Below are 26,693 nucleotides of genomic sequence, written 5' to 3' on the forward strand. Positions count from 1 at the left end.
AATATGAATGTGCTCTTAAAGGCCAGAAATACTCCCCCAAATTTCCATGTTTGAAAATTGAGAGATTTGTAAATGTATGAGCATCCATACCTAAAAGTGTAAGACTCCACTGTCTTAATAGTTATGAGGATCATGAGAAAAATATAATGTAATATGTTTAACAGATTATCTAGTATATGTACAGTATATATACAGTATATCTAGTATATATGTCAACAGTAATGAGAATAATTATATCTTCCTTTAATTTATAGAAATAAAATGTTACCATATGAGTATAAATTTATACTTTTAAAAATTGTCTTTATAAAAAACTATTGAGTTGCCATCATTGGTTTTATTTATCCTTTTAAGTTTTCCATTTTCACACTGTCATTTTCATAAAAAAATCAGTTTTGGATAAGATGATGTATTTTTGATAATTAGGTTGTTAATATCTTATGTGCCTTACCGAGGGAAATACAGACAGGCACACATAGAAGTTTTAATTTGCCATTTTATTTTATTTATTTAGGTTCCAGAGATTGAACCCAGGTCCCTATGCATGCTAAAAATGTACTGTACTAGAACTTGGGAGGCTGAGGCAGGAGGATTGCCATGAGTTCGAGGCCAGCCTAGGCTACATAGTGAGTTCAAGACCAGCCTGAACTACATAGCAAGATCCTGTAAAAAAAACTGTACTATACAACTGAGTTACATCCCCAACTCCTGATAAAAAGATGGTTTTTCTGGTGGGAAAATGCCTATTCTCTGTATTTTCTTGAAATTGCAAGTTACTTTTATGGTTGATTGTCATACATACCTGAAATAATGTGAAACTGTAGGACAAGACTCCACTGCGAAAAACATCTGTGGCTGGAGGAATCTGGAGAAATCTTTCAGCACACTTTCATAATCTTTCAAATCAAGCATCACTGAGTTCAAGTCAGGAATAATAGAATGTTCCTTCCAAACCAGTAAAACTAAGGTACGCAGTGTAAATAATTTGTTCAAAGTCAGAGAAGGAGCATTTATTGAAGTCTCAGTTTGTGATCTGCGAACCACATCTTGTATCAGTGATTAGCACCAAGTTCCCTATTTAGCAGTAAAAGCTTAGTATAAGAATGGTATTTTTTTAAAAGTATGCATGAAGTAGCTGTGTTTCGTTCAAGACCTTTTTAAAGGCCATTGATCTTTTTTGACAAAACTAATTCAATTTGACTTGATAGGAGTTATGTGTTAGTGAATAAAACACGGTCCCATGTTAATAATTGGAAGTGATATCAGCCTGTGGCATGTCATTCAGTGCAGTCTCTGTGATTGATAATAGCCCAAGTCTTGTGAAACGTCTTTATTGTTTGGGAGCCAAGTAAACAGCATGTTAATTGTGTGACTGGTTGTTTTCATCATCCTTAACATGGCATGGCATTTATTTATGTCACAAATGTGTAGTTCAGAAGAGTGATTTGGGATTCCTCAAGGTAAACAGTGCTATATAAATATAAATCATCATAGTTATTAATAATTTATAGTTTATAGATTAAATCAGACTTAGAAACAAATACAAGAAAAAACTAAATATTATATAAAAGGGTAATGGGAGGATTCATACTGCCTCATGAAGGAATAATAAAAGAAGATTACACTTGGAAAATTGAGGACAAGAATTTAAATCTCCAGGGAAAAACTAATATAAAACACTTCTATTAAATATTAGGTGACTAAATTGAACACTGTGGCCTTAAAGGAGATTTAAGGTGCAAGGAGGTGAATATTATATATTTATTTGCACTTGTGGATAAATGATGTTTTGTGGTTATGGCATGTATGTGCACAAACACAATTTTGAATGACTTTGGAAGGAAACTGAGGTATCCATTCTAATTTCTAGCAGCTGCTCCTGCTTCTACTTCCATTTTGGGGGACTTTTGGCATGAGAATGGAAAGAGAAAAAAGTTTGTCTTCTATTCCATTAAATCTATTTGCAAAAGAACTTATTTCTACTTGAAAAGGACATTGTCAAAACATATGTTGAAAGAAATAGATATGATAAAGGTGAATGTGGTGGCACAGGCCCATAATCACTTGGGGGGCTGAGGCAGGAAGATCACTGTGAGCTCAAAGCCAGCCTGGGCTACATGAGTCCAAGGACAGCTTTAACTATAAAACAAGACCCTGTCTCAAAAAACCCCCCAGAAAATAATTAGATATGACATTAATTAATATAAAACTAATAGTTGATAAAAACTATGCCTGCACCCTGCCTTTCCTTCTTTGCTAAATTATTAGGAGAACTGACCCACACTGCATCTACACTTCCCAGTAGCAGGAACTTTCTGAAGTCTGGTTCCTTCCCTTGCCCTTTCCCTCTCTACCTTCATCTCCTTTGGGTCTAATTTGTACGTTACTGAAATCTCTGAACATTTGCCTTGATTGTGCTAAGTGAGCTCTCTGGAGCATTTCAGACACTGCTTTCCTGGTGCTCTTCCTCCATTTCTGTAGTTGAGGATGATGATGAGCATTCTCCCTACTCTTCCAGATATAAATCCTTGTACTATTCCTACTCCCTCTGCAATCTAGAGGTTCCCAAGGCTCTCTGTTGCTTCCTCCATTCTTCTTTATGCCTTGTTTCCACCCTGGTAATTATGGATTTGATTTGCTCTTCTATAACAGATGTTTCCATATCTCTACGATAGAACTTCCACTCATCGAACTGTATCCTGCATTGATCCACTTGGTTATTAAACTCACCAAGTTCAAAATTAGGTTTATTAACCTACTCCACACCTACCCATTCTCTTCAGTTTCTTATCTTAATGAGTGAGAAGCATCCACCTGGTCCTCTAAGTCAGCAATCAGAACAAGTTTAGACTCCTATCCTTATTAACAGTATTTTACCAGTACAGAAATACATTCTAAATCTGTTCTCTCCCCAGATCACTTCTACTTTGAGGTTATTAAAATGTCTTTCTTGTATTACTGCAGTAACATTGCATTTCCTTTCTCTAGCTGGCTTTCTTTTCAGTGTGACTTCCATATAGCAACCAGAGGGCTTGTTTTCAAAACAGGTGTATCATCACGTTTTCCTTTTGTTTGAAGTCAAGAAATGGCTTTATTTCCAGTGTCCTGTCCCTATACTTTGGCTTCGTTCTTATTTTCTGTGTTTTTGCTACACACATCCTTATCTTTGGACTTATAATTCTGTAAATGGATCATGCTGTATCACATCTTTGTGATGATTTATAGGTTATTTCTTCTCTGCATATTTGTTACTGTCTGACACGTCATCTTTTCTCCCTTATCTTTCATATCTTGGTTCAAGGGTCACCTCTAGAAAGCCTTTCCAGATTTGAGATCACCCTCAATAGTGTTAATCTGATTCCATGCTCCACCTCCATGCCCCGTAACTAATGTATCACACTTACTGTATTGCAATTTATTTTCTAATTTACTCATTTACTCCTGCTCTAGACCATAATTTTCCTGAAGGTATGAGTCATGACTTATTTGACTTTATATTCTCAGGGGTTCATGGAGGGCTTAGCTAAGCAGTGTTCAATAACTGTTTGTTAAATGAATGAAAAATTAATTAATGAATTTTGGAAATGACTGTTTCTAAGTTTGGCCATTGGTCAGGAAGAGAATGGAAAAATTACTTGCTAATGAATTTTAAACCTCACGTTAAATTTTACATTATGTAAGAGTTTATCCTTAGGGAGAAAATGAGAAGATCTATACTTTATTGCAATGGTACTAGGTTAGGATATAACTCTGAATCTCTCATAAACTTTACAGTATTGCTGTAATTTCAACAACATTGACTGAAAGATTTTCCAATGAGACAAAATCTTTTGGTGTTTAGAAACAGAAGCATATTTGACTTCATATAGAATAGCTATTTAGGGTAGTGATTGCACTTTTCCATTTCTATTAAGATATTCTGGCATCATGTAGCCTGAGAGGATAAATAGAAGCAAAGGTTAGAATTATTTAAAGCACTTCTCTCCTAAATATAATGAGAACACAAAATCATTGAGATTCCAATTATAGACTCATAACATTGACACACATAATTAATGAATGACCTTGTCCAAATTACAGGTTAGCCTGAATGTATCAAGCATGAGAAATGGAAATGCTTTTGCTTGGTTCATCAGGTTATGTTTATAAATTCTAGTATGTTTTTGATCCCTATTTTGGTGGGTTATGGTTGCACCTTTAAGAAATTGAAAATGAGCTAGAATTTCAACAAGTTCACACATTTCCAATTAGTGAGAAAAGACTTATACATGTACATGTGTTGTAAGCTGGGTTAAGTTTCTAATTTAACACAGCACATTTTGCTGAAGGATTTCCTGGCCCTTGATTCTGGACTAGATCACAGAATTGCTGTTGATGTTGCCTATACTAAGTAGAGTGGTGCTTGATGAGAGAAAATATTCAATTTGTGCTGAGCTATGAATCTTTTGTATCCAGAGCTTACATCAGCCTTCTGGAAGAGCTTAACATTAACAATCTGTGCACTTCTGTTTAAGATACTGTATACAAATATTGGGCTCTTCTAGTTCTTGAATTGAATTTAACATTAGAAGGCTTTATTCTCGTCCAGAGAAAGAAAGATGGTTAGTGCCCAGGTGTCCTTGTTTCTGCGTACAGCTTTTTAGTGTTCCGGAATACCCATTTCCCGCAGGTGCACAAATGGGGCTCCCATTGTCTCCATCTGCCTCTTTTATTCTGCCTTTCTCTTTGTTCTTGTGATTACAGCTTTTGAATTGTGGGTGCCATCTAAAAAATCTTTGTGTTTACTTGATTTTGGTGTACTGCAAGGACAGGGTCTTTATAATACTAAATAGCTTTTCATTCTGAAAAAATAAATAATTCATCAGAATCCTGGTAATAACATGTTGTCCTTTGTATACAAAGAAGATGATAACAATTGTTCAATTATTTTCTTAGAAAACATTCTTACATGTGTAATTGTCATCTTTAATGTTCTTGATCAACATTATCATACTGTTCTTAATATTTACACACTGTGGTAGTGGATAAATTTGCCTATCTTCCCATACATTCACCAAAACCGGGATTTATTTTGTCTCATCTTTATCAATACCAAAGCTGAAATTTAGTTTTTGTATTTAATTTGTGTGTCTTTGATTTCTAATGAGCTTGAACAAATATCTAAATAGCTGGCATGTCATATTTATAGAAAAGACCATCAATTTTCTTTGCTAATTTTAAAAGCCGTGTAAATTATCTACTATATTTTTAAATTTTCTGGATCCATTTCTTAAATTTTCTATTCAGTTTGAGAAGTCATTCTTGTGCTAGTACAACACTTTTAAATATTGTAATTGTATAATATATGTTAATATTTACCAGGACCAGTCACTATCATTAGTATAGATTTCAAAGTTTTCTTATATTTTTTAGATACATGTTATAAAATTTCCCCTCAAACTGAATTAGGACCATTTTTTAGAACTAGGCTACATTTTTAGATCAATTTGGAAAGTTGCTCTGCACAAGGCAGTGATTTATATGCATTATTTATTCAACTCATGTGTGATTCTCAGTAATACATTATCATTTTTCATACAGTTTTGGCAAATTCTAATTAACTTTACTTATGAGCATTTAAAATTTGCAAATGTTATTGTTAATGGGATATTTCCAATCATATTTTAAGGTAATAATTGTAGGTATGTTGGAAAGTTATTAATGTTTTTAAAATTAGAATTTTGAACAGCACTTTCATTTAGTAACTTGTTGTAATGGAATTTCTGGTGAATGAATTATTTTCCACGTAGGGAGTCATGTTTAAAGTAGGGATGATCTTGTTTCTCCATCCATATACTCACCTCTTATTTCTTTTACTTGTCTTATTGCATTGGTTAGGACATCAGAAGGACTTGGAATACTGGTGGTGACACTGAGCATCCAATCTTGTTTTGACCTAACACTCATGACAACTTCTTTGCATAACTTTTGTCCTTGATCTCTGATAGCTATTGTTAATGATGCTAAAAACTGTTTCTAATAAAGAAACTTCTTAAAATATGATCTAATATGAATTTTGTCAATTTTTGTCCCTTCTTAACATGATGCATTTTTGTCCTTCAATTTATTAAAATGTTATTTTCTAATATCTAACTCTGCTTTATCTGTGGAATATATACTTCTTAGGTATGGTATATTGTTCTTTTGATATAATGCCAGGCTTACTATTACTCAATATTATGATTTTATTGAGGGATTTTGCATTAATATTTATAAATGAGATAGCTATAGACTTGTATTTCCTTTTTGTCTTTTAACTATCAAGTAATTTTTTAGTTATGAAGAGATAATGTTTATTGCCAAAATATAGCCTGACACTATTATGTTACAAATTTCATGTATGAAGTGAAAAATACCTTATGAAGTATTTTATCAAGTATGAAATGAATAAAAGCAAGAAAAATCTATGCTTTGCTAAATGTTCTTGTATTATAACTTCCATTAAGATAAATCAATCAGTGATAAAATGTACTTTAACATTTTTATCAGAAAGGGCATTGCTCTTTATGAGTGAATCAGTGAAGAAGAAAAAGAACAACAATCACTGAGATGATCTAAAATAATGGATTTAGCAATGAATATGCCTTTAAAATAAACTGATGATTCTTCATTTCTAAATATTAGTATTTTCATCCATCAACATTTTGATTCAGAAGAACGTGCTCTAGTAGAAAGTGTCTTCCTTTTCAAAAAGCAAATGATAAAAGGATGCTATTTTCCTAATACCTGTATTTTCCATGTGCAGATATGCTCTAACATATTTGATTATATTGTTATCTGACTCACATGGACTATACAAACTAGTATGGGTAAATTTTCTCAATCTGCTTTATAAATTTTTTTCCATGCCATATTAATATTTTTGATAAAACAGACAAGATTTTTCTTCCCTGCTCCAGGTGATTGTAGCTAGAGGGGATGATTTCATCAATATATTTTCCTGTCAGGATAATGACGCTTTTTACTAATAATGTTGAACAGAAAATTCACTCCATGCAAAATTCAGAAGAATATAAAAAGAATTTACTAATTGGCAACTTTGAATTTTTCTTTGATGACAGAGATATTTGCTACTGCTCTGAATGGATATAGAAGACTTAATTACATAGTTTCTTAGATTTCTCAATGGATCTTTTACTTTTTACAACAGATGTTCTTTTACAACTGGTCCTTTATCAACCTTAATAACCTGCCTGCAGTTTTTCAGTTTCATAGGTTAAATTAGTTTATTTAAAATTACATTAAACACCTAATATAGTGGATGAATATATGATCATATTTGTTGTGGCTACAAACTTAATTTAATGACTGTATATAAGGAGTAACTGCTGACACATTTAACTAATTGGGGTGTTGGTGGCATTTTCATTTTGAGGGATAGTTATTATGGAAGTTTTCCAGGCATTTTAAACCTCATGGTAGTTCTTTTAATATCAAAGTGAAGTAGGTCCCCCAAATATAAAGTGTATCATATCTCTTATTTATAGGTAGCCTTTATATAATTGTAGTGAGAAGTCTTATTTAAAAAAACTTATATTTTTAATAATAAAAATGATATAACTGACTACATATTTTCTAGTTGCATGTATTTACTAAATACCATACAAAATTAGAAAGAGAAAATAATATATTCTCATTGTTTCAGGGAAATAGTTACATTTAAAATGTATATGAATGCATATATGTGTTTATCAATAATTCCTTGGTCATTGTAATGATGATTAATGTACTAGTAAGACAGCATTATAATCCACATTTGAGCATTTTCTTGTAGTGACTTATTACTGGTGATATTGTGTAATATGAGAATATATTAAATAAAGAAATCATAAGTAGAAGATTTGAGATGCACAGAAGTAGTTCACACTGGTAATAAAATGTCAGAGAATGCCTGAGTTAAAATACATAATTTCTGGAAGGAGCATTTTTTCCTCTTCTTTTTACTCCCACTGAGATTATTTACCCAATATTCCTTCAATCTCTTCTTATAGAATGTTTTGAAATTGAAGATCAAAGAAATAAAGAAAAGTGAGCTGGTGAAAAATGGAAATCAGAAAACCCATAAAGCCATTATTCAAACTCCAAAATGACTTAAACCCCAGGGTAAATATTCAGGTTGAATTGGAGCCTAGTCTTAACTTAGTTATACAACAATTCTCAGGGTATCTAGTGATTCTTTTACATCTTCCTGAGAGTGTCTGGGGATTCAGACTTATTCAAATGCTTTGACTCTGTGACTCAGTCTAGTTACTTACCATTAGGATATCAGAAGACATGTTTGAAGAATGAAAAAAAATTCTTCTATTTTCACAAGTTTCTTTGCAATTGGAAAATTTGTCTTAATATGAAATATTATTCTAAAACCCCTCTTCTTTGAGGTTCTTTGAACCATATTTTTATATTATCAAAAGAATTTTCAAAAATGTAGATACATGATTTAAATTATAATTTTTAGCTATATCTGTCAAAATTTCATAGTCCTTATCAAACAATTATATTCAGGCAAAGAGATATTAACGTGAAAATTAAAAAGTAAATTTGTTAACTAAATCAAGTCAGTGCCAACTCTCACTCTCCAAAGTATGTAAGTGATAGGTAACATCATTTTTTTCTGTGCTTTGTACCTAAACAACTATTTGTTTCTTTAATTTTTGGATTTAATTAGTAGCCTCAACACTATTGTGCTTTTGATACTTTAGCAGTCTTTTTCCTTATGGAACTTCACATAAAAGCAATTTCCAACTATTACATTTTCCATCACACTACTTCTTCCATTTTTCCCTTCTCTCTTTTTAAATCCAGTTTGATGATCATCCGACCTGTTTCTGTCTTGCTTGAATATGCAAGTTAATGTCTTTTACATAGGCCATTTTTCATGCCCCCAATTTTTGACAGTTCTGTGTCATTTAAATTTTTTCCCTGAATTTCCTAGACCAATAGCCAAGGCCCTTTGTGGAGTACCTCACAGTCACTGTTCCAAATTAACTTTACAATATCCCTAAAGCAACCTATATTTCCCATGCAATTGGCATATTCACTGCTGAACAAATTGACCTTAACCATCCTTGGCTGGATCTTTGGTCAGCATTTTCCAACTTCAAAATGCTCTTATTTTGTCCTCTCCATCCATTGCAAATCTTCATCTTTTTTTTTAATCCAACTTTTGCTCAAGCTATATAGTTTTCTTTATGATCTTAAATTCTCCTGTTTTCTTAGCATTATCTATTCCATTTCTTTGACACAAGTGGTTATTGGATGAATCTATTGCTAATACTCTAGTCTCATGAGCTTTATATCATAGTCTGTAATTTAGAAGAGGCTCAAATATTACCCTTATATGATTACTTTATTCATTAGTTCTTATTTTTGATTTAGCTTTCTTTTGATCTATATATTTTGATTTTTTTCCTAGCTGAATATTGTCAGTAGAAGATGGTCTTTCTAAACTGTTAAGTATGAGACTATATTTCTGTTCACTTACCAGAGTGGCATATAAAACAGGGAGGGCATGAACTTTTGATCTAGAACTCTTGAACTTTGTTACATTGTCTTCCTGTGTTTAATGTAGTAGAGATAGATTGAGACAATGTGGCAGACACAGAAGAGTTTCAATGTCACTGGCTTTGGAATCCAACCCAAGAATTGGTGAAGCAAACTTCCAGGTCTGTCTGGGTAGGCCATGGAGGTATGGCCTTACGGTTCATGTCTGGTCCCTTGCCGCTTCCTCTCTGGCACTCTCCCCTGCTCTTCCTGGCTGCCATGAACTAAACAGCTTTGTTCCACTGTGCTGCTCTGTCATGGTATCTCTGCCTTGGAGCCTGCCAATCATCGACTCAACCTATGGCCAAATAGACCCCTCTCCCTTTAAGTAATGAGTGTTGGGTATTGTGTCTCAGTGAAGAGAAAGCTGAATAACACAGATTTTTTTCATTGCTTTTTAGTTACGGCTTTTCTTTTTTTGCCTCAAACCTTAAGAGAGATTTACTTTCTCATTCTTGCAATGTGTTGAGGGTCAGTTGTCAGGGGTTCAGAGGTTTTGGGGACTTGAGTTATTTTCTTTGAGATTTTGGATGAGGAAAAAAATCACAAGAGAAATAAGGTAATCATGTGTAAAGTAATGGGTCACTTTATTTAGTGCTAGGACAACACCTGGTGTCTGCTTAATGTGGCATTTTTTAACCTGGAGGACACAATTGTGCTGTGATAATTGGCTTACTGTTTCCCAATGCTAGATGCTGGATGCTGGAGCCCATACATATACCCAGCCTGCCACACAGATGCTGCCAGCTGCCCCAGAGTCCAAGCCCTTGGAGGCTCCCCAAATTGGAGGTGCAGAATGAGACTTTGTTGAGATTTCCTTTATTTTAAGGCAGAGGAACATGCCTCCTTCTCTAATTGAATGTGGCCAGAGAATATTCTCCACATAAACAGATGAGTGCTCAGGGTTTCTGCAGGTATTTATAAAGTGAATATAAAAAAGTAGAAACGAACCTTTAATAGGGTTTCTTATTAGTTTTCTACTACAGATAATTAGAGCTTTAGATCTGCACATTTATTGTTTAATATTAGGTTTATTCTTTCATTAGTCATTATTACCATCCTGAAAGAGGATTTTAAAAATTTCTTCCTTAGGGAGTCCTACATTCTTTCATTTGAGTTTTGTTCTTCGTTTTCCACAGTAATCATGCCCATTCTAGTCACTCTCACCTCTTTTGTCTCCTTTGTTATATTCTGGAATAAACCCTTTAAGCCTTTCTATATTCCTAACATGATATTTTGTCCTGGAATTTTAGGCCCCTATTATCCTCTAATTTGAATTATAATAGAGCACCCACATTTTTTTCTTATGGTTCTTTATCTCTCCCTTTTCACTTTTCTTTCATACTGTCATCCTTTCATAATCTGTTTATTTATTCCAAAATGTATTCATTGAACAACCTTTTACTAGGCATTGCTCTAGATATCAAGGTATAACCACAAATTATAAAATCAACACTTGCTGAATGCTTACTGTGTTCCAGATACCATTTTATATCCTTGCTTCTACAAATTCATTTAACCTACCTCTTATCTTATCTTATCAATGTAGGTGTTACTGTTGGAATCATTCAGAGGCAAACTTTGAGACTAGCATTTGCCTGCTTAAGTGGAAAGGAATTTCAAGAAGGACCAGTAAGGGAATGGGGGAGAATTAAATAGAGAAGTAAAGGAGAAGAAAGCCATTATAAGGAGTGTGGGCTGAAGGCAACTGAGGCACCTTCAGCTGCAGAACCCTGCTATAGAACTGCGTCACATCTTCCCATGGTGAGAGGAAGCTGAGGTATTTAAGTTCTCACTCCTCATGGTGTAGAGACTCCTAGAGTTTTAACTTCTAAGCCCATCTGGCCTGCCCTGTACTGAGGCTGAACATACTTTCAGGGTCAGAGGATGATTTCTGGATGAAAACTGCAGGTGACTGTAGTATGTAGTGTCACCCTCTGAGGGCACAGGAATAGTGAGTTGTGAGATGGGATGCATCAATAGCTTTGGCTACAGTTGGTACCAAAGGAGAAAAACAAGGCAAAGAGTAGGTCAACAAAGTGGTTAAAGTAGCATGGCCAGGGACAATAGGATCAGGCTGTAATATGCTGCCACTGTACCCACCTGCTGGGAAGACTTTGTGGTAGATTAAGCAATGGAGAGTGAAGGCAGCTGCCATGTAGGCAGAGCAGTCAGCAAAACACTCTTCTAGAAAGGACATGTACAAGCAGAGACATGAATGAATTATGGTGGTGAGGCTAGGGATTGTCTCAAGAAAGACACTTCTGGACAGCAGCAAGCGTGTTTAAGAACAGTGAGATGACCAGGGTGGCTGGAGCATGGAGTACAAGGAAAAGACAGGCAGCTGGGTGCCCCATCACATGGTGCTCAGAAGCCAGCTGCGAGCCTTCCTAGTTGCTGTGGCTCTACTTCACTGATGCTGTTCCATCTTGGTTCCTGTAGAGTTTGTCAGTTTCTGAGATGTTTACTTAGCCCCTCCACTGAGACATTTTCAAAGATCTTTTCTTTCTATGCCTTTTCAGATTCAGGCACTTTTCTCCTGTTTTGGAATGTTTTCCAAAAGCACTATGTGGTTTTGTTTTCTTGTTTGTGGATTTGTATACCAGGGACAACCTCTGTGGAGCCAGTGAGGGTGCACTGCTTTTCTGTGCTTCTTCTTTACTCCTTTGTTCAGCCTTTTACAAAGTGAAGAAGACAACAGAGAAATGTACAAAGCACCTACCTGGGTTCCTAGAATCCAGGGTGTTTTCTGCCTGCAACATTACTTCTCCAGCATGGAACCTTTTCTCTTTCTCCCACTGCAAGCCACCAGGCTGGGGTGTGTATTTCTTCAGAAAGGGAAGTGAAATGAATTCTCGTACATAGACAGCAGCCTGAGCAGTGCTGTAGGGAGGCACACAGACAAGAGGAGCCAGCTCCATGTGGAGCAGCACTGTGAGAATGGCCCCAGTACACGCATTTCTCCCCTCCTTCATTCCGGAAGAGGGCAGTGGGGGCAGGGGCTAGTGCTGCCTCAATGAGCAGTGGCTGTGGAGTACACAGGCTCTCAGCAAGAATTTTCTTCCTGGCATTTCCTAAAGCCATGTTCCTGTGCACAACCCCTTCTCTTTGTGTCTACAGGTGTTTGTGCGCCACCCGATGTGCTAGTTACCTGACAGGCCAGTGTTTTCATTTCAAAGGACTGAATCTTATCATAACGCAAGCCATAATAATGTGATCTTAGAGGTAACTGTATGGAAGGGTGCATACAATAGTAATACAAAAAGCCACTTATTACAGGCCTCACAGCTGCCTTCAATGCTCGGCTACTCTGTCTGCACCTTGTCAAAAATCTGTTATATCTTCTGTTTTGAGAGACAGAGTTGGGAACTGGAGTTGTGGGCATGCAAACAGCAGGGGAAGGACCTATGATTTTTTCTTCTTTTTTAAAAAAAATCTTTGCAGGTTTTCTCTTTTTGGGATGCTCTACCAGGTATACTTTTAAATCCACTTTAAGTGGGGAATCTTGTTTTATTCATGAGAAATACAATAGATAGATAGTATATATTTTTTAAGTCCTTTAAATTCTTTCTACATACTAGAATACTATTATCATTTGCTTGGAGTGATATATTTGCTTTACTTTTTTGTTAGTATTCATAGATATGTTACTGGGAATTTAGAAAAGTGGAAAAATCACCTAGACAATGATTTATTTCATTGAGGTTTTTAAACTTATCATAGCAATTCAATGATAGGGTTAATTTCAGTTGCTTTAATTCAAACATTACATTTAAAATATCTGTAATTCTGAGGCAATAAAAGTGAATAAAATATTTTTCCATGTTTTTATAGATCTTGTATATGAATTTATGAATACTGATGATTAGAGTTTTAAAAATTATTTACTTCTTAATGCCTTCATATTTCTTACCTAGACTCACAGAAGTATAGGATATTCTAAATACAGTACTGTCTTAAAAATTTACATATTGATAGATATTAATATATAAGTATATTATATATGCATCATTATAATTTAATTAGTTAAATATTTTATTTGCATACATTAAGATAGTAGTTTAAACCATTTGAAATGCATGATTAAATATATACAAGTATATATATATAGTTATATGAAAGTTTATATTATAAGTAATTGTGGCACAGCTAATTAAATAATGTGATATATTAAATACTGTGATATATATATATATATATACTTTATTCAAGAGGAAAATAATAGAGAATATATATATTTATATTTTTAAGGGGATATTTTTATAAGTGGTGACACATTGCGCAAACCAGAATGTAGCTATTTCTAAATCATCCCGGAGCAGATCTTGCGAAGCAGGTCTTAATTGCTGTTTTTTTTAAATTCTTTTATTGCTACATTTTAGGTAAACAATATGTTTATATTTATCATTGGGTGCTTCTACCTGTATGTGATGTATCTTAGTTCTTATTTTTCCCCCATTACCTGTGTGCCCTTCACCCCCTCCACCCTTCCCTATTTACATAGATTTTGTTTCCTTTTTTTTTTTTTCTCATAATTTCTCCTTTCCCTTCTTCCCTTTCTCCTTCCCCTCCCACCACCCCTACACCTTTGGACCTTTTCCAATTTCAAATTATCAATTATTCATTTTAATCATTTTAACCCTTATTTACACTTTCAGTTTCTCACACTAGAGAAACTATTTGGTATTCACACATCTGTGTCCTATTTATTTCACTTAAGAGTATGGCCTCAATATGCATCCATTTAGCTATAAATGTCTCTAGTTTGTCGTTCTTTATGGCTGAGTAGTACTCCATTTTATTAAAAAAAAACACCTCTTCTTTATCCAGTTTGCAGTTAATGGGCACTTGGGCTGTTTCCAACATTTAGCTATTACAAACTGTGCTGCTATAAACATGGGTGCACATATATCATTGTGGTATGATTCTTTTAGTTCTTTGGGGAATATATCCAGCAGGGAAATAGCTGGGTCAAATGGGACCTCTAGTCCTAGTGCTTTGAGGTATTTGCATACTGATTTCCACAGTGGTTGCACCAGCCTGCACTCCCATCAACATTGCAGAAGGGTTCCTTTCTCTCCACATCCCCGCCAGCATTTGTTATTGGTTGATTGCCTGATAGCAGCCATTCTTTGTGGAGTGAGGTGGAATCTCAATGTTGTTTTCATCTGCATCTCTCTAATGACCAGTGATGTTGAGCATTTCTTCATATCTTTATTTGCTACTTTTACTTCTTTGTCTGAGAAATGTCTGTTCATTTCAGATGCCCATTTTTGAATTGGGTCTTTGAATTTGAGGGGTCTGATATTTTTCAATTCTTTATATATTGTCGATAGTAGATCTTTGTCTGAGGTACAGCTGCTAAAAATTTTTTCCCACATTGTAGGTTGCCTCTTAGCTCTGTTGGTGGTTTCTCTTGTGCTGCAGAAGCTTTTTAATAAGATGAGATCCCAGTTGTTTATTCTTTGTGCTAGCTCCCGTGCTACTGAAGATTTGTTCATGAAGTCTTTTCTTATGCCAATGTCTTCAAGAGTTCTACCTAACTTATCTTCCAGCAAGTTTAGTGTTTCTGTCTTAATATTTCGATCTTTAATCCACTTCGATCTTAGTTTAGTACATGGTGATAGGTATGGGTCTAGTTTTAATCTTTGGCAGGTTGAAATCCAGTTTTCCCAACACCATTTATTAAATAGGCTGTCTTTCCTCCAATGATGGTGGTTGGCTCCTTTGTCAAAGGTGAGGTGGCTGAGTGTGTCTGGAGTTGTTTCTGCATCTTCTAATCATTTCCACTGATCCTCGGGTCTGTTTCTTTGCCTGCACCATGCTGTTTTTATCACAGTAGCTTTGTAGTATAGTTTCAAGTTGGAGATTGTGATACCTACAGCCATGTCTTTGTTGCCTAGAATTGCTTTTGCTATGCTTGGCTTCTCCTGATTCCAATTGAATTTTTGTATTCTTTTCTCTAGTTCTGTGAAGTATATTGTTGGAATTTCAATTGGCATTGGATTAAATCTATATCTTAGTTTTGGAAGTATGGCCATTTTCATTATATTGGTTCTTCCCACCCAGGAACAAGGGATGTTTTTCCATTTTCTTATATCCCCTTCGATCACCTTTTTCAGAGTGCTGTAGTTTCCAGTGTAGAGTTCTTTTCCTTCCTTTATTAGGTTGATTCTAGATATTTCATTTTTTTAGATGCTATTGTAAAAAGAATTGTTTCCCGAATTTCTCTCAGTGAGTCTGTTATTTATGTACAAGAAGGCTATTGTTTTTGAGTGTTGACCTTGTATCCAGGTTCTCTGCTGAATCTGTCAATTAGGTCTAGAAGACTTTTGACCAAGTTTTTTGGGTCTTCTATGTAAAGTATCATATCATCAGCAAGTAATTACAGTTTAACTTTTTCCTTTCCTATCTTTATTCCTTTTATTTCTTTCTATTTTCTAATTGCTGGGGCTAATGTTTCCAGAACTATATTAAACAGGAGTAGTGATAGTGGGCATCCTTGTCTTGTTCCTGATTTTAGAGTGAAAATTTTCAGTTTTTGACCATTTAGTATGATGTTGGCTGTTGGTTTTTCATAGATAGCCTTAATCAGGTTGAGATAAATGCCTCTGTTCCAATTTTCTGTAGCGTTTTTATCATGAATAGGTGTTGGAGTTTCTCAAATGCCCTTTCTGCATCTATTGAGATGGTCATATGGTTTTTGTCCTTGACTCTGTTAATACAGTGTATTACATTTATTGATTTATGAATGCTGAACCATCCTTGCATCCCTGGGATAAATCCGACTTGGTCAGGGTGTACGATCTTATTGATGATACTCTGTATTCTGTTTGCCAGTATTTTGTTGAGGATTTTTGCATCTATGTTCATTAGGGAGATTGGTCTGTAGTTCTCTTTTTGGGTTGGGTCTTTCCCTAGTTTTGGAATCAAAGTTAACAATTGCTTCCAGGAATGAATTTGGAAGCCTTGCTTCCCTTTCAATTTCTTGATGAGTTTAAAGAGTAACGGCAATAGCTCTTCTTTAAATATCTTGTAGAATTCAGCAGTGAAGCCATCAAGACCTGGGCTTTTCTTTGTTGGTAAATTTTTAATTAGGTTTTCAATTTCACTGCTTGTAATTGGAGTGTTTACAATTTTTAAATCTTCTTCATTTAACTTTGTCAATTTGTATGTATCTAGGAATCTGTCCATTTCTTCTGTATTTTCCATTTTATTAGAGTACGGGTCCTTGAAGTAGGTAATGATGATCCTCTGGATTTCTGCTGGGTCTGTTGTGACTTCACCTTTTTCATTTTTGCTTGCATGGATTTGAGCCTTTTCTTCTCTTCTTTTGATAAGGTTGGCTAAAGGTTTATCAATTTTATTTGTTCTTTTGAAAACACAACTCTTTGATTCATTGATTTTTGTATCATTCTCTTAGTCTCCTTTGCATTGATCTCTGCTCTGATCTTTATGATTTCCTCTCTTGTACAAGCTTTGCGTTTGTTATGCTCTTCTTTTTCTAGGAGCCTGATGTTCTGCATTAGGTTTTTTATCTGAGTTCTCTCTGTTTTCCTAATATGGGCATTCACTGCTATGAATTTCCCCTGTAGAACTGCTTTCATTGTGCCCTATAGATTCCTGTATGTTGTACTGGCATTATCATTTACTTGTAGAAACTGACTAATTTCTTCTTTAATTTCCTCTGTGATGCATTGGTTGTTCAGGAGGGTGTTATTCAATTTACATGTGTTTGTTTGAGTTTTGTGGTTTCTTATGTTATTGATCTCCAATTTTATTGCACTATGGTCTGATAATATACAGGGGGTAACTTCAGTTCTTTTACATTTATTTAGACATGTCCTATGAGCTAGCATGTGTTCTATTTTGAAGAATGACCCCTGTGCAGCTGAGAAGAATGTGTATTCTGTTTTTGTGGGGTGGAACACTCTGTAAACATCTATTAAGTCCATTTGTTCAGTAGTTTGGTTCAGTTCTAGAATTTTGTTGTTAATTTTTTGTCCAGATGATCTGTCCATTTGTGTTAGTGGGGTATTTAGGCCCCCCCAATCACAATTGTATTAGTGCTTATTTGCTTTTTCTTTCTTTTTTTTATTCTGAGAAAAAAGTCATTAATTAAGCATCTATAAATTCCTTTTCACTTCTTTTATAGTGTAACAATTTATCATCTAACTCATAGTGGTCTATCAACTGAGTAAGGCTTAGTTTTTTTGTTCTCTTAAGACATAGCTGACTGCAACTCATAAAGCAACAGCTGGCTACAGCTTCTCCACTTCTTTATCAACAGCTGTAACTGTGAGAGATCATTCTTTGATCTATACATTTTGATTAGTTTTAGCCTCTGAAGGAGTTCTTCCTTGTCCTGTACCTGCTTCACCAATTTTATTCTTTCTTCCTTTAATCCTTGTTCAAGATTCTCATTCACAGAATCTTTCTGAAGAGCATTGTATGACCTATAGTAACAAGTGAAGTAGATTCACATGCACTGATATTTTTGAGAGTATTTTTCAAGTATGTATTTTCTTCAGATTCACTATCTGTGTGTTTAAAACTGTCTTGAAATTCCAAACAGTTTTCTTCTGTTGAAGATGCTGGTTTCTCAGAAAAGTTCTCATCATTTTCTTCATTCTCTATTTTAAGATGTTTTACTACACTGCAACAGGCATTAAATGAAAATCTTGTTTTCCTTAATCTTTTTTTAAGTGTTGCACTCATGGGCACTTTCCACGAACTATTTGTATGGGGAGATGGTGGATTCGCACGGGCCTGTGGGGTGCTAGGTAAAATCACAGCCGAGTCTGATGGGCTTTCCATACTGGAAATGAAATCTTGGATTACTTCATGGAAGGGAAGTGCCACTAGCTCCTCCACAGAGCGCTGACATCCGGTACCAGCCGCCTCCTGGGCTGGAGACCTTATTTGGTTTTTCATATCCATTAATATTTGTTTTGTATAGTTGAGGGCATTCATATTTGGTGCATATATACATTTATGATTGTCATCTTTTCCTCTTGCACTGTTCCCTTCACAAGTATGTAGTGACCATCTTTGTCTCTCTTAATTAGTTTTGGTTTGAAATCTTTTTTGTCTGCAAATAAGATTACTACTCCTGCTTTTTTCTGTGTTCCTGTGCGGTGGAGAACTGTTTTCCATCCTTTTACTTTCAGTCTGTGAATTTTTTTTTGAGTTAGCTGTGTTTCTTGTACACAGCATATTGTTGGATTTTGCTTCTTAATCTATTCTGCCAGTCTATTTCTTTTGATTGGTGAATTGAGGCAAGTAACATTGATAGTTATAATTGATAGATATTGACTCATCCTTGTCATGATGTTTTACTTTTGTTGGCTGTTTTATTTCTTATTGCCCCCCCCCCCTTTGCCTTTCGTTTCTTACCTTGCCTGGTGACTTCCCTCTTTTGGGCCTCTTGAAGTTGTGACCTTCATTGTCTTTATTTAGGATATTGTTTAGAATTTCTTGGAGTGCTGGTTTGGTGTTCACGACATTTCTCAGGTGTTGTTTGTCGTGGACATATCTAATTTCCCCATCGATTTTGAAAGATAATTTTGCAGGATACAACAGCCTAGGTTGGATGTTATTTTCTCTTAGGGCTTGAAATACTTCACCCCAGGCTCTCCTTGATTTGAGAGTTTGTGTTGAGAAGTCTGCTGTGATTCTGATGGGCTTACTTTTGTAGGTGATTTGTTTCTTTTCTCTACCTGCTTGTAGGATTTTGTTCTTCTGTTGCATTTCTGGGAACTTTACTATTATATGTCTAGGTATAGATTTTTTTTTGATCACGGCTAGTTGGAGTTCCATATGCCTCACTTATCTCTATGTCCAGTTCTCTACCTCTGGGAAGTTTTCAACTACTTCTATGAGCATTTTTTTTATATCAATTGTACTTTCTCCTGTTTTTTTGGGGACTCCTATCAGTCTTATGTTATTCTTCTTTGCATCATCTAGCAGTGGCTGGATTGATTTATTGTGAATTGATTGCTATTTTTTAAGAAATCTCTGTTTTCATGGTCCTTAACCACAATCCTGTCTTCTATATCTGATATTCTATCTTCAGATTTCCTTAATCTGCTCTGCATGCTTTCGATGGAGTTTTTAATCTCCTGAATATCTGTTTGAATCTGTTTCATAGATTCCATTTCTTTCTTATGTTGGGAGATCATGGTTTCCACTTCTTTCTTATGCTGGGCATTCATGGCTTCCAGCATGTTTCTGATCTCATCTATTTTCTTATCTGTTTCTGTTCTAGAGCCTCTAATCATGTCTTTCACTCTGCTCACCATCTCTGTAGTTATCTGGGAGATTATTTGTGCTTTGAATTTTCCTAGAACCTCATGCATCTGTTTTGTTACTTCCTGTGCTATCAGTTCAGGGTGTCCAGGTGGTTGATCATCAGATTTTTCCACCTTATTTCCCCCAGAATTTGCCTTTTGTGTGGTGGAAGCCTGACTTTGTGCCTTTCTTAAATGTCTTCTCATTTTTGTTTTTGGTGCTGTCCTTGGTTTAATTTCTGGGTTGATATTTCAAAATTGCTTAATGTAAGTATCTTTGTTGCTTGTGTTTAAAACCCTTGTGGAATGATTGCTTTTCAGAGGTGTTTTCCAGATATAGCTGGTGTTTAGATTTTGAGACTCTAATGACTCTGAGGCCATTTCATTCTCATTATACCAGGAAGGAAAACTGAGTAGATCAATCAAAACATCTTAGCCCAAATGATACAATCAGCAACACCATAGCATCAAGTACATTTTAGAAAATGACAACTTGTGGTAGTTATTAATCTATTACATTTAACTGTGTGAATTAAATCAAAACCAAGGACCAACCCAACATATGTGTATAGTGAATAAACTCTTCAATATAACAACTTTACCCTTTGGGATAGGGAGTTAGAAGGAGTTGTGGAGGGAGGGACAGGTAGAAAGATCAGGAAAATTTAGCAGTGAGGCCAGAAGACACAGGAAGATCACACAAACTCTAAGAGATTGTTAAAGGCAAGAGGAAAAGACAGAATGAAAGAACAAAGACATGAACAGAACCACCTATCAGCAATAGGGAGGCTAGACACTGTATTTACTTTCCTCTAAAACTAATGATAATCAAGAGACAGAAAAAGAGAAGAAAAGAAAAACAAAGGAGAAATCCAAATTCAGTCCAGAAAGGAACAAATAGGGAGATAAAGAGAAATGTGGGACAGTGAGAGAATGAGAGAGAGAGAGAGAGAGAGAGAGAGAGAGAGAGAGAGAGAGAGAGAGAGAGAAAGGGAAGAGAGAGAAAAGATAAAAGAAAGATACATCATGTTCAGGTACAAACACCCAATGATAAATGTAAATGTGCTGTATACCTAAAATGTACCAATTAATATATAAATTAAAAAAAATACATGTGCACAAATATGTACCTATGAATACTCTTGAAAAGCTCTTTTACAGGCATAACTATGTTTCAGAAAGTATTTCACAAAAAGTAATAAAGTACTCCAGAGATAAGAAAAAAAAGAAGAGAAAAGTAAAAATTTTGAAAAGAGTAGAAAAAAGTAAAAATTTGAAAAGAGTAGAAAAAAGTAAAACTTCGAAAAGAGTAGAAAAAAGTAAAAATCAAGAATTAAAAATAAGAGAATAAAATTTTTTTCTTTTTTGCAAATAACAAAAAATAAAAATGAAGGGCCTTCTTCAGGGTATGTCTCTATTGTTACAGTAGGCAACGTAGGCAGCCATGTGCATATACAGGTCAGTGAGTCTCAGCAAGCCCGTAGGAGACCTGTGAGATTCAGGCAGACTTCTGGCTGTAAGTCCCAAGTTGAGCTCCCTGTCCTCCTGCAGGGTTGAACTCTGCAAAGTTCTACTGCAGGTTCCAGTTGCCCTTCCCCTGAAGTAGTGCAGGTTCCAATGGGAGGTGATGATCCCTCCAGTACCAAGTACCATAGTCTGGTGTGCCTTTATTGTAGAGATCCTCTTTACTTTTCTGCTGAGCTTCAGTTTTCATCGAGGAGCCTGAGAGGCCCCGTTTCAGTGGCTAACTTCTGCTCTATCTTGTGGCGTTCAGGACAAGGGCTTTTATAATCCCCTGTAGTGTGGAACGAGGTAGCAGAAGAGCCAAGAGGCCAGAGGTGGGTGGGTGGGTGAGTGAGGGGTGCGGACGACGGGGGTGGGGGGGAGCAGGACTGGGCCCTGCAGGTGCTCGCATGGGTAAGCTGAATGCTGGACGGAGAAGTAGCTCCAAGCCACACCTGGGTCCTCACCGTGCTGTGAGCGGAACCCGGAACGGAGCAGGGGGCTTCGTGCTGCCTGGATCCTCAGCTTGTGCTGGTTGGTCGCGCTGGAGCAGGTCTTAGTTTTATCAGAATTTTCTTTAGCAAGAGAGATTGACGAGGTTTATAATTATAAATATATTTTCTTCTTTTTTACCATAGTACATGTTTATAGTATATAATGCTTACGTTTCTTGGGGGGAATTATACAAGTACATAAAACATCTTAATTCTGTTTCATCCCCTTCCCCTTCCCTTTGTCCCCCCGCCATCCAACTTTTGACTCCCTTCCTCTTTTATTTTCTAACATGTTTGTGGTATAGAACGGTCACCTTCCTTCTGTGGTGTTGGTACATGGACAAGACACATCTTAATTCCTTTACTCATCCCCTCTTCTTCCACTTTCTCTTCTCTCCCTCCATCTCTTGACCTCTTTCCTATTTGAGAAAGATCCATCTTCCTTCTTGCTATACTTTAACTTTTCTTTTCTCTTTATTTATATTCTGGGTTTCTCATGTAAGAGAAACCACCCGATTTTAAGCTTGTGTGTCTGATTTATTCCGCTTAACATTGTGCATCCATTTTCCTACAGATGACTCATTTATCTTTCTTTATTGCAGAATAGTCATCCATTGTGTGTAAATATCATGTTTTCTTTATCCATTCATCTTGATGAACACATAGGCTGCTTCCATGATTTAGTTATTATGAATAGTGCTATTATGAACATGAGTATATGTGTATTACTGTAATATAGTGCCTTTAACTTTGGAAGATACCAAGAAGGGTAATAGGTGGATCAAATAGAATTTCTAGTTTCATTTTTTTTTTGAAGAATCTCCCTACTGAATTCCATAGTACTTATATAGTTTACATTCCCACCAAAAATCTAGAAGTGTTTTCTCCACAGCCTCACCAATATTTGTTATTGTTTGATTTCTTAAGGATGTCCTTTCTCTCTGGAGTCAGATTGGAATCTCAGTACTGTTTTAATTTGCTTTTCTCTGATGACTAGTGATGTTGAAAATTCCTTCATGTTTTTCACCTTTACCTCTTTTTCATCTTTATTTTCACAGTCAGATATTTCAACATTTTCTCTCCAGTGAGATATGCCAACGTGTATAAAATATCTGAAGATTTTTCAGGGAGGTAGGGGCAGATACTTTCCAACACCCCTTCCATGTTCTGAATCACAGTAGACTCGGGCCAACAGCAAGGAAAGGTTATCAACACTTAAAGAAGTCTCAGAGGTGTCAGAACAATGGGCCTTTGGTACAAGCCTTGGTTCTGGGCCAGGAGAAAGAAAGAGCTGGTTATGTGGAGGATTGGGACCAACCTGCCTGGGAGGTGCCCCACATCTCAGAGCAGCAGCCACAGGAGGGAACTGCTCACTAACTTAAACACAGGGAGGTGACGTGCCCTTTGGGTTTTGGATTCTTATTACTGTGAAAGTGTGTGAGATAGAGTGCCAAAGAACTGTTGATTCTGAATATCTTGGCAGTTTGGACAAAGTCATGGGAGGAGGGGCCTGTCTGTCCTCAAAGAACCAGAGAACAGGCTACTGTAGCTGAGACTGGCCTATCTTCTACATTTCCCCACTGTGATTCATAAATGATAATGATTATGATAACAGTTGAAAAATTTACTATGCATCGGGCATTCTTTTGAAAGAATTTTACAAGTATTAATTATATTAATTCTCACAAAAGTGCTATGAGAAATTATTATTTTCCTTAAATAAATGAAGGAAATGAAGCTCAGAGAATTGTGCTTAAATGTTTCACCTGGTGATTGGCAGTGTGTGCCTTATTAGTTGATGTTCTTAATTTCTAAGTCATTTCCTGTCTCTACTGGAAGCCAGTGGACCTTTTGCTGCCATCACTACATTAGACTAGTAGTGAGCCAGATTGGATTCTTCTGTATTTCCCACACTGCCAGCCTTACTACTGAGCACACATATGGATTATAGACCCTTTAACCAGGGTGGAGTAAGTCTTGGAAGGAACAAACAGGATCTTCTGAAGCTATTTGAGAGGCTTTGACATCACAATCTGGGGCCTGAACATCAGAATTTAGGACCATTTTGCATTCCAAATAATAAAGAGGAATTCCCTGGATTGAAATATGCATGCATTTATATTTATACATATGATGATTGAGAATCTAAGTTAAGTGGCACAGGGAGCAGATTACTTTCTTTTATTATTGAATATGATGAGATCACCCTTGAAGAGGCCAACTTTGTCTACTGATGCAGATCTGAAGGCTGGATACAACCTACTTGTCTGCTGATAGCTTGTATTGTGTGTTTTGATGCTTTCAGACATATCTCCAGTCATCTTGAGCAAACATCTGCTCTTGTCATTTCCTTTGCAATTCTCTTTCACAGCATGCACCTCATCTGAGAGAACCCACAGATTGCAAATGCTGACATGGGGTCCCATCCATTTCCAGTTACATATAAGAATGTAGCATCAATTTAAGTAACTTTGGATAGCACGTTTATTTCATTTCATTCTATTCCCAATACAAGTGATTTTTCATTTCTTTTTAAAGTGTTAGATAAAATCAAGTGTGAGGATAATTTCAGGAGACACATATTAAAAGTATCAAATATGCTCAAATAGTTCTTTCTCAAATAATATTTATTATACATATGTGCAATATTTTCAGTTGGTTTTTTAAGGCACATATCTTAAAATGTGCTTTAAATAAGTATCTTTAAGTTATACATTTTCATAACCATGAAGGAAGCAACATCAGTGGATCACCACACAGCATCTTTGAGATATGCACACATATTTTTCAGAATAATTAGTTGTAATAAGCAGTGCCAGATCTTATGGATTAATATTAGGCAGATTTTTATTTCCTAAGTGTTATAGTTCAGTGCTGATTATTGAGACTGAGAAAGGGCACTTTTCAGGGAATCAGGATTCTTTCACATAGTGGCATTGCCATTCCCTAGGGCCTCAAACTTCACCATTGCATCTTTGCCCTTTGCTAGTCAGTGAGGGAGGAAAGAAAGCACGGATGATCTAGCTGGAAGTCTTTTTGCTGACAGCCATGAAATGAATAGCTTTGCTTCACCACACCCTGCTGCCAGGATGCTTTTGCCTTAGATGTAGAGAGCCAGCCAAACAGGAACTGAAACCTTTGAAACTGTGAGCCTTTCCACCTTTAAATTGTAGGTGTCAGGTGTTTTTGTCCCAGCGATGGAAAACTCACCTATGCAGTGCCTCTGTCCAAAGTTCCCTCCAGAGAAAGTAGATGTATGCTATTTGCAGCCTAATATAAAAACTTCTCCCACACTCTTCTGCATGCTTTCTGGTGGGTTTAAATTTGAATATCAAGTTGACTTTTAGAGCCAGATATTGAAGAAGGCAGAGAATGGCCATGCTGCTTCCCTGACTGTGTAGAGGAGCACCGTCCCATTGTACTGAACACCAGTCCCAAACTGTTGTATAGATAAAACTTTCCCTTGTGTGTTAAGATAAAAATAACTTGAGGATATATGTGTATATATACATATATATGTATATATATATGTATTTTCTCAATCTAGGCTATCAAAGCTAACATAGAGGGACTGTAATGGGCCTCATGAAGTGATATTGATATCACAGACACTGAGGTTCTTTCTTCTTAACTAACTGATCAAGGCAAATATGGTTCAATCCTGTGTTTGGTGAGCCTCAGGTCTGTAATGGATTTTCTGGTTAAGAATCAAAAAGAGTCACCGTGAGAATAACATGTAACTCACTTGCATGTCACTATTTATTCTTTTCTGCGTTGTGTTATCTTCTCTATTTGCTACCTGTGTAGTATGACAGGCTAATTATAATTTTAAAACAACCATTGAGTGTTGTATTTATACCCATTTCTATCCTTGGATCTTATAATTTTATATATTGTCTCTCACATCCCATGCTTTTTATATAATTTGGCATGTTAAATTAGAAAAATTAAAGAGAATTTTATTCAAACAGAGATATGTAGTAGTTGTGTGGAGTATTTTTATCTATATTTATGTCTATATCTATATATCTTTTTCTAAGCCAATGGGATAATCAAATGAACACCATGTTCATTTACTATGCCTGCTTTAATAAATTAGCACAAAGTTACTGAAACAACACAAATTATTATATTAACTTCCTAGGGTCAGCAGTCCAAAATAAATATCCCTGGGCTAAAATCTAGATGTTTATCTAGTATCTATATCTCCTGCATTACTTTATGGAAGTTCTAGAAAAAATATGTTTCCTTGTCTAATCCAGCTCTTTAGAGGAAACCCACATTCCTTACCCAGGTTCTCTTTCTGGATCTTCAAAATCAGTCATGATGGCATCCCTTTCATATTCTGGTCTGACTCCTTCTTCCAAATAAAAGTACATTGTGCTTATATTGGGTCCACCCAGATAATCCAAGGTAATCTCCTTGGTTTAAGAGCTATCAATTAGCAACTTTATTTCCATACCTTAATACCCTTTTGCCCAGTAGTATAACATATTCCCGGGCTCAGAGGATTGGGATATGGACATTTTTGGTGAGCAATTATTCCCTCTACAATAAGCACAGTACCAAAAGTTGGATGATAGCTTCTATCATTAAAGATTATGTAGTCTACTCAAAATCAAAATTTATCAAGTGATAATGCTATGATATAGATAAATCACAAATTGTTGTTGTAATGCATAAAAAGACCACTAACAGTAGAAAGTAGACAAGAAGAGAGGTGTTGTCATGGATGCATTCTGGGTTGAGTTTTATTGATTCAATGAGGAAAGGGTAAGATTATCTGGGATTAAAAAATAAGCTGTAATTCAGGGTTTGAAAACTATGT

General features: G+C 35.7%; 1 protein-coding gene and 1 pseudogene across 7 annotated transcripts in view; one reads left to right on the forward strand and one right to left on the reverse strand.

The window, feature by feature from the left end:
* Grm8 (glutamate metabotropic receptor 8) overlaps nt 1–26,693 on the forward strand; it is an 867,398-nt gene that overhangs the window by 561,422 nt on the left and 279,283 nt on the right. The window lies entirely within an intron of this gene.
* LOC106010380 (swi5-dependent recombination DNA repair protein 1 homolog pseudogene) lies at nt 17,698–18,513 on the reverse strand (annotated as a pseudogene).

Source organism: Heterocephalus glaber, unplaced genomic scaffold (genome assembly GCF_053883595.1).
Source record: "Heterocephalus glaber isolate CG9 unplaced genomic scaffold, H.glaber_assembly_v1.0 deba00000546, whole genome shotgun sequence".
NCBI lineage: Eukaryota > Metazoa > Chordata > Mammalia > Rodentia > Bathyergidae > Heterocephalus > Heterocephalus glaber.